Here is a 12,661-nt window from a genome sequence, read left to right as displayed (position 1 = left end):
TTAAAGAAATGGTCCTAGTAAAATCAACAAATCGGTTCTGTTATTCTTGACTTAACCGAGATTCCGTGAAATTTATCGAATTATGGTTAAGTGGACCGAGTTCTTTGTCATGCGAACAAATTAGTTTAGTCATTTCAACAGAGGAGAAATTGTCGCTCTTAAGTTAATAAAATTTTGTAAATTTGACAGATTCCTGATAAATCTGAGTTTTCTGTTAACACAACTGATCTTACAGGTCATTTCAACGGCGATGAACTGCCAATACATGAGCAAATTTCAAAGATAATTTTACGCTCCCCTGCAAAAATCGTTGGATCATGAGGTCCACTGGATTACTTACCATTATACTCCACTGTAATACAGCAATGGACCAACTCATGTTTCTACACGAACATATTATTGTAAGCCGAGCATTGCTCGTTTTAAACGATTGTAATCACTACACGTTGTTTATTGGGCTGTGGGTACTCCATGGATTACTCTGATTTAATGCGGAGCTGGAGTATGTGTTCCGGTCCTAGGACATCGCAATGTTAATTGGACCATATTTTTTGTATGAATTGTGGTTAATTTTGGAGCACTCGGTTGGTCCATAGCGAGTACTCCATACATGCATGCATGGAGTACTCGCGATTTTTGCAGGGTCACTGCTCTCTCTACTTTGTACTTATGACGCTGGTGCCACTTGTTAAAAAAAAAAAACCTTGTTTGAATTTACTGTGCAAAAAATTATGAGATACCGGGACACCTATTTATCGGGTACAATTTTGCAACTTCTCGTTCAAGCAAAATGCAAAATTGCGCCCTCTTCTTGCAAAAGTTTTGCTTGAACGAACAGGATTTTTCCAAAGTTAATAACATTTTGTTCAAGTTTTTATGAATTTTCACTCACGCCAACGAATCTAATAAGATAATAAAAAAAGCATGCTTTTTTAATGTTGATGTTTCCGACAAAATAAAAGTTTGAGTTGTTTTGGAATCGTTTCAACTTAAAGTGTTACGAAAATTTAACTTGCCGAATTACATGTAAAGTTACTCCAGTGGTGAATTACCTTCCTGCGATTTGATTCTTTACTTTTCTATAACTTACAAGTTCTCTTTGAATTGACCCGTATTTCGGTTGATTTTACCCGTGTTTTTCTTTCAGTGTACCTAATTATTTTCTAGCTTTTAGTATTACTATTACTTCATGTAAGTATTGTTTTCAATAAAACCGTTTGACTTAAAACTTTTTTTTAATTATTTTATTTTCAAGTTTTTAGTCTTTATTTAATTGTCCATTATTTCTCATTCTATTTAGCTCAGTTAGTGACTCATTATTACAAGGACTCTTTCCTGACAATTTGCTACAATCTAAGTCCTCAATACATAATCTTTCCAAAGACTTTACTAGACTCTGCACCACGTATGCTTTTCTCTCCTCGAACTCCAAAATATTTTGATGTCACTTCTACCGGACTGTATGTAATATTTGTTCCAAATATGACCCAAATCGGACATCACAGGTCGCTTTCTATTCATGTATGTATTATGTGTTCTAAATATGGATCAAATCGGACCACAAATACGAAAATTTTGAATATATCGATCTTTGCGCCACCTAGCGGCAATTTTTTTCACAGATCGTCTTCTATTCATGAGCCAAATCGGAGCGCAAAAACGATTTTTGAATATCACGGTCCTTGCGCCACCTGGCGACGATTTTTTCCACAGGTCTCTTTCATATTCATGTATGTATTAAAATAAATAAAAATAAATGTAAGGCGCGATAACCTCCGAAGAGATCTAAGGCCGAGCTTCTCTTCCAATTTGCGTCGTGCTCCTCTTGATTTTCCCTACAAATTGGCCGGACGGGACCTACATGTTTTATGCCGACTCCGAACGGCATCTGCAAAGCAGATGAGTTTTCACTGAGAGCTTTTCATGGCAGAAATACACCCGGAGTGCTTGCCAAACACTGCCGAGGGGCGACCCCGCTTAGAAAAATTTTCTTCTAATTGAAAAATCTTATTTCTAAAATTTTGATGTTGCTTTTCCCGGGAGTTGAACCCAGGGCATACGGTGTGATAGGCGGAGCACGCTACCCATCACACCACGGTGGCCGCCATGTATGTATTATGTGTTCCAAATATGAGCCAAATCGGACCACAAATGCGATTTTTATGAATATCTCGATCCTTGCGCCATCTAGCGGCGATTTTTTCTTATTATTGCATTGTCATGGGGTTCTGAACTATATTCCAAGTTTCAAGATTGTACCTTGTACCTTATCGGGAAGTTACCTAAATTTTAATTACAAAATTCGTGCCGGCCGGTCGTCCACCCTGTCAAGTCAAGTTAAATAAAACCGTTAAAAAAAATAAAGGTTTCAACAGAGACGTAAATCTGTTCCCTGGTTTCAATATATGTTTTCGATTTAAGAGAGTGCTAGTTCATTCATTCAACCCCAATTAAAACGTTTCGTATTGGCAGATCCTGCTTAATTTTATAATACTAGCAATGCAGCGCGACACCTAGTGGCTGATAGCAATGGTGAAAGGGTTTGATAAATTTACTGCTGAATGTTTGCTATGAGCACGGTTGCCACACCATATTTTCCATTGGGACCAAAATTCATTGAAAAAAGGAACCGAATCTCCAAATAAATGAACAAATCATTTTTCTTGCATGAATGAGTATAATCGAAAACAATAATAATAAAAAAAAAACAATTTTACATTGTTCAATGTATTACACCGCAATATATGCTGCCGCTGAACTGTTATGAGCGGACTTACATAGCTAATAGCAAACACTCCGAGTGTATTTCTGCCATGAAAAGCTTTTCAGCGAAAACTCAAATTGGAAGAGAAGCTCGGCCTAAAATCCCTTCGGATATATTACTAAAATTGGCTTAAAGTGTTCCTAAGTTGGATGCTATTAAAACGGCAGACGAACTTTTTTGATTGGAACTCTTCATCTATGGTACGAATAAAGCCACAAATTTAAAGGCACGATGATAGAAAATATCGACGAATCGAACGGTTCTCGGAACGTGAGCCAACGAATAAACAGAAATGCCTAGCCTAAATCCACATTTTCCCTGAAATTCCTTGAATTCATTGATTTGTTGTGGATAATGTGAGAAAAATTTATATATCAGCGTATAACACGATATGTAAGGCTTTCATAACAATTTTAAGAACAAAGTGAACCTCTGCAAAACAATTTTGAAAGTGTTATTTTTTATATGGCAGGTCGATATATTTCTAAGCAAAGTCTCGATACCTTCGGCATGCTTGCACGCATAATCAATTCTGTAAGTTGCATGTGCTAAATGTATATATTTAATTTTTAATTAATTTTTTCGCTGGCCATCGTATTGGCTCCATCAATGACAAGCTTTGTAAAAATTCCAAAAGTCAAACATTCTTTATTCACTGATGTACAGGATCGGCATCATTTATTTGACTCGACTTGTGACAAAAGCCTATTACAAAGAGTGTTTGATAACCGATGGAAATATTTAACATTCTGAAAAGTCGTTCTTTTATCAACCATTAACGAAAATTAAAATTAAATTATTTGCTACCGGAATTGCCTTTTTTCTGCCACAATTTAATGATTGAAACGAATCTATGTGACACATAGCTAGCAGTCGTGGGAAGAAATCCATTTAAGTAAATGGAAGATTATATCGCCGGTCCCATACAAAACTAACACTTTTCTGTTTTTCACGTAGAAAATTGAAACGTGCTTCTCTTGCAATTAACAGGAAGCCCAACCAAGGAAATTTGGGGTCGCCTTCTGCACTTTTCCGCAAAGAAGAAGAAAAAAAAATACCAAAATTGTGGCCCTTTGCTAAAGAGGGCCCAGCGGACCAAACAGGGTTGGAAAGAGCCATTTTTGGAAAGGAACATATGGACCAAAGTGGAAACCGTGGTCACGTGTTAAGAAAAACCGTACTAAAGAGTAGTTTGTCAACGAACTTGTTTCGTTCGTCTTAGAAAGATTTTTCTTTGATTGTACTGTGTTCGCTGGGATGGTGGTAGCGTGCTCCGCAATACACATTGAAGGTCTTGGGTTAAAGTCCCTCGCAAAGAAAAAAAGCTGTTTTAATTGGAAAACAGGGTGGGGCCGTGTGTAGAAGTCCACGAAAGTGGGGAAAGCTTCTGACCGCCATTCACCTGGGAATGGCCAGAGCGATTCTTTTGCATGCGGTTCAAGCAGCTCACTACTGCCGGTCGCTTGCGGCCAAGTATCCTCTGGATAGCCGCTAAACACCCGTTTAGCGGTGAGCTAATGTGAGAAGGCGACAACCTGGCTAGGCCACTCTGACATAATCGGTTTAAGGGCTAGCCGGGGGAGATTTCATCGGCAGCGTCTGTACACCTCTAGGTGCGGCTGCAAGCGGGCGTCTGTCTTGGAGCAAGCGGCTCGCTATATAAACGTGCCAAGTAATATTTTCACCCCCGCTGAGCGGGTTGTGCGCTGGGCTTGGGACCCGCCACGTAAAACCATACTCCAATGAAATATAACAACAAGCCTCGGATAAATACACTCTCTATTGATGACGACCATGGCAAACGTTTGAAGGACAATGAATTGAGGGCATGCACCTGGAACGTCCGCTCCCTGAATGGGATTGGTGCAGATGCCCGGCTGGTTGATGTCCTCGTCAAAGCAAAATCTGACATCACCGCCATCCAAGAAATGCGTTGGACGAAGCAAGGAAGAAAGAAGATCAAAAATTGTGACATATATTGGAGTGGCCATGCGAATAAGCGCAGTTTCGGCGTCGGATTCGTGGTGGGAGAGAGACTTTGTCGCCAAGTGCTGGCGTTCACGCCTGTGGACGAGCGTCTCGCCGCTATTCGAATAAAAGCAAAATTTTTTAATATATCATTCATCTGCGCCCATGCGCCGACAGAGGAGAAAGACGATGAGGTGAAAGACACTTTTTATGAACAATTAGAACGCACATACGAGCGCTGCCCCCGTCATGATATAAAAGTCGTGCTTGGCGACTTTAACGCCAGGGTGGGCAAAGAAGGTGTTTTTGGCCCTACAGTCGGAAAGTTCAGCCTACACAATGAAACTTCTCCTAACGGACTGAGGCTGATTGACTTTGCCGGTGCTCGAAACATGGTCATATCAAGCACGAGGTTCATGCATAAAAAGATACATCAAGCTACATGGCTGTCTCCTAATCGAAATACTCGCAATCAGATCGATCACGTTGTGATAGACGGACGGCATGCCTCCAGTGTTTTAGATGTGCGAACGATCCGAGGACCTAACATCGATTCGGACCATTATCTCGTTGCAGCCAAAATACGCACCCGCCTCAACGCGGCTAAAAACAAGGAACAAAAAACACAAGGAAAGCTAGACGTCGAAAAGCTTCAATCACAACAGACTGCCAATGATTTCGCAACTCGACTCTCACACCTGCTCTCTGAGGACACAACTCATCCTGAAGGAATACAGGAGCAGTGGGAGCATATCTCCAAAGCACTTCATACTGCCGCCGAGGAAAAAATTGGTTACCGGCGGCCACGAAAAAACAACTGGTATGATGAAGAATGCCGCGTTGCAACCGAAAGAAAAGACGCTGCCTACAGGGCTACGTTAAAAGCGAGCGCGACAAGAGGAGTGTGTGAACGCTATCGTGAGTTGAAAAGGGAAGCGAGACGCCTTTTCAGGAAGAAAAAAGCAGAAGCAGAAAGGCGTGAGTGCGAGGAGCTTGAGCTGCTAGCCACCAGGAATAACGCCCGAAAATTCTACCAAAAAATACGGCGACAGACGGAAGGTTTTAAGACCGGGGCAAACTCCTGTAGGAATGAAAACGGCGACCTTGTAACTGATGTCCAGAGAGTGCTTAGATTATGGAGGGAACACTTCTCTGCTCTCCTAAATGGAGGCAGCAGTTCACCGCGCAGAGATGAAGAACCCGATCCCGCAATCGATGATGATGGAATATATGTCCCCCCGCCCGATTATGACGAAGTTAGAATAGCAATAACTAGATTGAAAAACAACAAGGCCGTGGGCGCTGATGGATTGCCTGCGGAGCTATTCAAGTTCGGCGGCGAGGAGTTGGTAAGGCGCATGCAGCAGCTTCTTAGCAAAATATGGGCGGACGAAAGCATGCCCGACGGTTGGAATCTAAGTGTTCTTTGCCCAGTCCACAAGAAGGGGGATACTGCAAAATGCACCAACTATCGTGGAATCAGCCTTCTTAATATCGCATATAAGGTCCTTTCAAGTGTATTGTGCGAAAGATTGAAGCCCACCGTGAACCGGCTGATTGGACCTTATCAGTGCGGCTTCAGACCTGGTAAATCTACCATCGACCAGATTTTCACAATGCGCCAAATCTTGGAAAAAACCCGTGAAAAGAGAATCGACACACATCACCTCTTCGTCGACTTTAAAGCCGCCTTCGACAGCACGAAAAGGAGCTGCCTATATGCCGCTATGTCTGAATTTGGTTTCCCCGCAAAACTTATACGGCTGTGCAAAATGACGTTGAGCAACACCATCAGCTCAGTCAGAATTGGGAAGGACCTCTCCGAGCCGTTCGAAACTAAACGAGGTTTCAGACAGGGTGACCCCCTATCGTGCGATTTCTTTAATTTGATGCTGGAGAAAATTATACTAGCTGCAGAACTTAACCGCACTGGAACAATATACTATAAAAGCGTGCAATTACTGGCATATGCTGATGACATTGATATCGTCGGCCTAAACACCCGCGCTGTTAGTTCTGCTTACTCCAAGCTGGAAAAAGAAGCGGTAAAGATGGGTTTGATGGTGAATGAGGACAAAACGAAGTACCTGCTGTCATCGAGCAAAGAGTCAGCGCATATGCGCCTTGGCAACCACGCTACTGTTGGCAGCCATAATTTCGAAATAGTAAAAGAACCAGCATCAACATTAGCAACAACATCAGCACTGAAATCCAGCGAAGAATCAATCTTGCCAATAAATGCTACTTTGGACTAGGTAGGCAATTGAAAAGTAAAGTCCTCTCTCGGCGAACGAAAATCATACTCTACAAGTCACTTATCGTACCCGTCCTGCTATATGGGGCAGAAGCATGGACCATGACAACAGCAGATGAAGCGGCTTTGGGAGTGTTCGAGAGAAAAGTTCTTCGAAAGATTTATGGACCTCTACGCGTTGGCGATGGCGAGTACCGAAGAAGATTTAATGATGAGCTGTACGAGCTATACGCAGACATCAACATAGTCCAGCGAATTAAAACGCAGCGGCTGCGCTGGCTAGGCCATGTTATGCGAATGAAAGATGATGCTCCGGCCAAGAAAGTGTTTCTATCGGAACCCGCCTATGGAAGCAGAGGTAGAGGGCGGCCCCCACTCCGTTGGAAGGACCAGGTGGAAAACGATTTAAACTCCCTTGGTGTGACCAATTGGCGCCGGTTGGCGGAGCGAAGGAGCGACTGGCGCGCCTTGTTGGACGGCCATAACCGTTTAGACGGTTAAGCGCCAATTAAGTAAGTAAGTAAGTAATTGGAAAACAAGTTCTTCTTAGCACTATCGCTCCCAAGCAGTGGTTTTGCAAACACCCCGAGTATGTCTCTTTCGGCATTAAACATGTAGGTCCCGTCCATTCAATATGTAGGAGAAACTAAAAAGAAACACAACGCAAATTAGAAGCGAAGTTTAGGCTTAAATTTCCGTGGAGGTAAAACGCGCCAAGTATTTTTTTCAAGTAGCTGCACCGCTATCCGAGAGTTTTCTCCAAATAGCTCGATAATGGTGCGACATCCAGCGACACCTTTTGCTAAAGTAAAATGCTATCTTGGTAAACTTTTGCCTCTTTAAAGGCCCGGGAAAACTTGCCATATTCGTTAACATATTTTCACTTAACCATAGATAAAGTATATTGGCATCGTTTACTGTTGCCTAAAATATTGTGACGAATATTAGTGACACTAAGTAATACTCACATCACTAGTATGATGCTAAGCAAATGAAGCCACAACAACAATAAAGCAGGCAGTCACTTGTATCTACATAAACGAATCAGCCATTATGTCTACACATATGTACGTACACGCAGCGGAGAGCAAACGCACAAACACATGCATATATCTTATGTGAGATGCGCTCAAAAGTAGGCTATAATTTGTGCAAGTAACACTCACATATGCACGCGCATATGAGAAGCTTTAAACGTGGTTATACTTGGTAATTTCATAGCTGCTAACTAACTAGTAAATTCTAGAATAGAACCGCCTAGAAATATGTCAACGAGGAAACCAAACACTATAAAAGCAGCGACAGTTGAGGTAAGAAAGTCAGTTTGTTTTAAGCACATTATCTGTCGAGCAATAGAAGTGTTATTTTGAAAGTAGTCTAATAAAGACCATTTTGCATTATCGAATATTGAGTTATTTATTCAACAGTTTAGTGATTCGAACGTTAGCAGAAGGTTGCAAAGAAGCGGAATTGCACTTAATTCGTTACAATTGGTGTCAGAAGGGGAATTGTTGAATAAATTCCGAAGATTTTTAATACAACTTGGACATGGCAAAGTTAGTGAATTAAAGATCCAACAACTGAAAAAGGAGTTGGAGAACCGTGGATTGAATACAACCGGCAATAAGATCGAACTTCAAGCACGGCTACGAGAGGTAACGGAGTCGCAAGGAATTGATGTGGACGAGTATGTCTTTTATCGTGATGTGGAAAAATCAACAACCAAAATGGAAGAGAAGAACGGAAGTCCGGGTCCAGTTGCAAGCGGCGAGAATAATTCGATATTAGCTTTGTTATCACAGATATCGACAAAGATGGAAACCCAGGAAACACGAATAACTGAAAGTATGGCAACTCAACTAGAATCACAGGAGACACGTATAACATCCAAGATGGAAACGCAACTAGAATCCCAGGAGAACCGTATATCCCAGATTGAAGTCCAGGAAAGACAAATGTCATCCCAATCACAAGCATAACATCAAAGTTTAAAGTACAAGAAACGCGTATTTCAGAAATGTCGACACAGATTACATCAAAGATGGAAACACAACTGAAGGAGCAAGAGGCACGCATAACAGTACAGCTCGAAGCGTAAGAGGCGCGTATATCATCAAAACTCGAAGCGCGTGTGGGCGAGAAAATAACATTACAAAATTGCCTGATGATGATTACAGTGGCGGTTTTCGAAATGGTCCATCGCAATATGCCAGTAAATGTTTCTTTCTTTTCAGTTTCTCTTAGAAAAAACATAATAATTGAAATTCAATTATTATAAGCCGGTGTTAAGCTCATGAATTCTTAAATATAAGAGAAAATAACGCAGTTTGAAGAAAAAATCGAAGCCGAGGTGGATGTTTTGAGAGGTCGTATACAGGAGTTGCAATTAAATCGCACATCTGTTTCAGCAAGCAATGCAAAGGTAAAAACACCACCCTTTGACAGTTCTGTTCCTTTCCAGGTCTTTAAGCTACAGTTTGAGAAGGCCGCAGCAATGAAAAACTGGAATGCTGAAGATAAAGTTGCAGCTCTATTCGTAGCATTGAAGGGGCCAGCAGCCGAAATCCTACAGACGATTCCCCAAGGAGAGCGGAACAACTATGAATCATTGATGGCCGCTGTCGAGAGACGTTATGGAAGCGGGCATAGAAAACAAATATATCAAATTGAGTTGCAAAACCGTAACCAAAGAGCGAATGAGACTTTGCAGGAGTTTGCCTCGGATGTTGAAAGATTGGCTCATCTCGCAAATGCGGACGCACCTGTGGAATACACCTAGAGGGTAAAACTCCAGAGTTTCATAAATGGCATACGGGACGTGGAAACGAAGCGATCTAAATACGCAAACCCAAAGATGACATTTGCTGAAACGGTATCACATGCATTGACTCAGGAAACTGCCTCCCTATTGAGTAAACCAGCATATAAGGCTCATCGTGTGGAAGTGGAAAGACCAGAGTGGGTAGACACAATTTTGAAAGCATTGAAGGGTAAGCAGCAGAAGAATAATGATGCAGTCAAATGCTTTAAGTGTAGAAAGCCAGGGCATATTGCGCGTTATTGCAACACCAACCCTAACAGTTCCAACAATGTGGGTGGTCGTAAACTCAGATCTGAAGGAGATGAGCAGATCTCCAAGATCAATCAATCGTTAAACTAAAGCGAGTAAGGCAAAACACCTGCTCCTAAAGTACGCGAACATATTTGACCAGGATGGCTCCAAACCAGGCCGCACCAACGTTGTGAAACATCAAATTGACAATGGAGATGCGAGGCCTATCCGTCAAGCTCCTCGTAGGGTTCCGCTGGCGAAGCGGGAAGTTGTGGGTCAAATCGTACAAGAAATGAGCGACGGAGGGGTCATCGAACCATCAGCTAGTCCATGGAGCTCACCTGTGGTACTTGTGAAGAAGAAGGGTGGAAAAATGAGGTTCTGCGTAGACTATCGAAAGTTGAACGACGTTACTAAGAAGAATAGCTACCTATTGCCAAGAATTGACGACACACTGGACTCGCTATCTGGTACGAAATGGTTTTCCACACTGGACTTAAAAAGCGGCTACTGGCAAGTGGAAGTAAAGGAGGAAGACAAAGAGAAAACAGCCTTCAGTGTCGGTGATGGTCTTTGGCAATTTACAGTAATGCCCCTTGGATTAAGTAATGCACCAGCTATTTTCGAGAGACTCATGGCTCAGGTATTGAAAGGACTACATTGGAAAACATGCTTGGTGTACCTGGACGACATCATCGTATTGGGCAAGAATTTTGATGAACATCTTAAAAACTTGGAGGAAGTTTTCCAGTGAATAGCTGGCGCTGGTCTGAAACTAAGTCCCAAAAAGTGTGCGCTGTTTAAAAAGGAAGTAAATTATTTGGGTCACAAGGTAATGACAGAGGGCATCTGCACTGCGAGCGAAAAGATAGAGACTGTAAAAGATTGGCCAAGACCACAGAGCCTACATGAATTGAGAAGTTTCTTTGGGCTGTGTACATATTACCGCCGATTCGTACCAAATTTTTCCAGCGTAGCCCATAGCCTCCATGAGCTTACAAGAAAAAAATAAAGCTTCTGAATGGAAGAAGGAGCAAGAAGGGGCTTTCCAAACATTGAAGGAGCGTTTGTGCACTGCCCCATTGTTATCATATCCGATTCCAGGAGCAACACTTATTCTAGATACAGATGCGAGTGGATATGCTATGGGAGGCGTTTTGTTACAACTGGTCGATGAACAGGAGAAGGTAGTTGCATATTACAGCCGTTCAATTGGAAAACCAGAAGGGAACTATTGCGTTACACGGAGAGGGCTATTAGCATTTGTAGAGTGCATTAAACATTTTCACAAATACCTCTACGGCCAGCGGTTCCGCGTCAGGATAGATCACGCAGCGTTGAAATGGCTCTTGCAGTTCCGTAATCCAGAAGACAATTGGCACGGTGGATCGAGCGACTACAAAGCTATGACTTTTCCGTTGAGCATCGAAAAGGTATTACCCAATGAAATGCTGATGCAATGTCACGAAGACCATGTAGTATGGGATACAAGCACTGTTTAAAGGCCGAGGCTAAAGAAGACATTATAGATATCCGGCTAATGACTATAACATGTACAGATGAATGGGACAAGGAACAGCTAAGGAAGTGTCAGCTCGAAGATACAGATCTGTCACATGTTATGCAAGGGCTCGAACGAAACGAAAGACCAAATAGAGAGGAGATGTCAGCAGAGAGTCCCATTGCAAAGTCAAACTGGGCACAATGGAACAGTTTAGAGTTGACATCCGGTTGCTTGCATCTAGTATGGGAGAGTGAGGATGTTCAAAGTAAGAGGAAACTGATAGTTGTTCCAAGGAAAATGATTCCCGAAGTTCTCAGTGAACTACATAACGGTCCAAGTGGAGGTCATCTTGGAATCACGAAGACGCTCGAGAAAATTAAGCAGAGATTCTACTGGGTTGGTTGCCGTCAGTCGTTCACTGAGTGGATTGCAAACTGAGAGGTTTGCAACAGAGCGAAAGGGCCCAAACCCAAGGTCATGGCCAGAGGAAGCAATATAACTCAGGTCCACCATTTGAAAGGATCGACATGGATGTCGCAGGTTCATTTCCTATTAGCAACCGCGGAAAGAAATACGTACTGGTGGTTATGGATTATTTCAGTAATTGGCCAGAGGTATACCCAATCCCAAACCAAGAAGCGGAAACAGTAGCAGAAGTGGTTGCAAACGATTGGGTTGCAAGGTACGGTGTACCAATTGAGTTACATTCTGACCAAGGCAGGAGTTTTGAATCAGCTGTGTTCCAAGAAATGTGTAGGAAGTTGGGTATTCGAAAAACACCGACAACTGCATTGCATCCTCAGACCGATGGTATGGTGAAACGTTTCAATAGAACCTTGGAGGAGCATTTAAGGAAAATAGTAGACAAGTACCATAAGGAGTGGGATACACACATATCATTATTTTTGATGGCTTACCGCTCGGCAGTGCATGAGACAACGGGCCAAACTCCCGCAAAGGTAATTCTTGGCAATGACCTTCGACTGCCAGCTGATTTGAAGCTTGGGATAGATGCCGATGCGGAAAGAAATGTCGAGCAATCCACTGGTGTCTTGGAAGAAGAGATGAGAGAGATACACATTCTTGTAAAGCAACGATCAAAGATTATGAGTGACAAAA

The sequence above is a fragment of the Eurosta solidaginis genome, chromosome 1 (assembly GCF_040869045.1).
Source record: "Eurosta solidaginis isolate ZX-2024a chromosome 1, ASM4086904v1, whole genome shotgun sequence".
NCBI lineage: Eukaryota > Metazoa > Arthropoda > Insecta > Diptera > Tephritidae > Eurosta > Eurosta solidaginis.
This window is presented reverse-complemented; position numbering follows the sequence as displayed.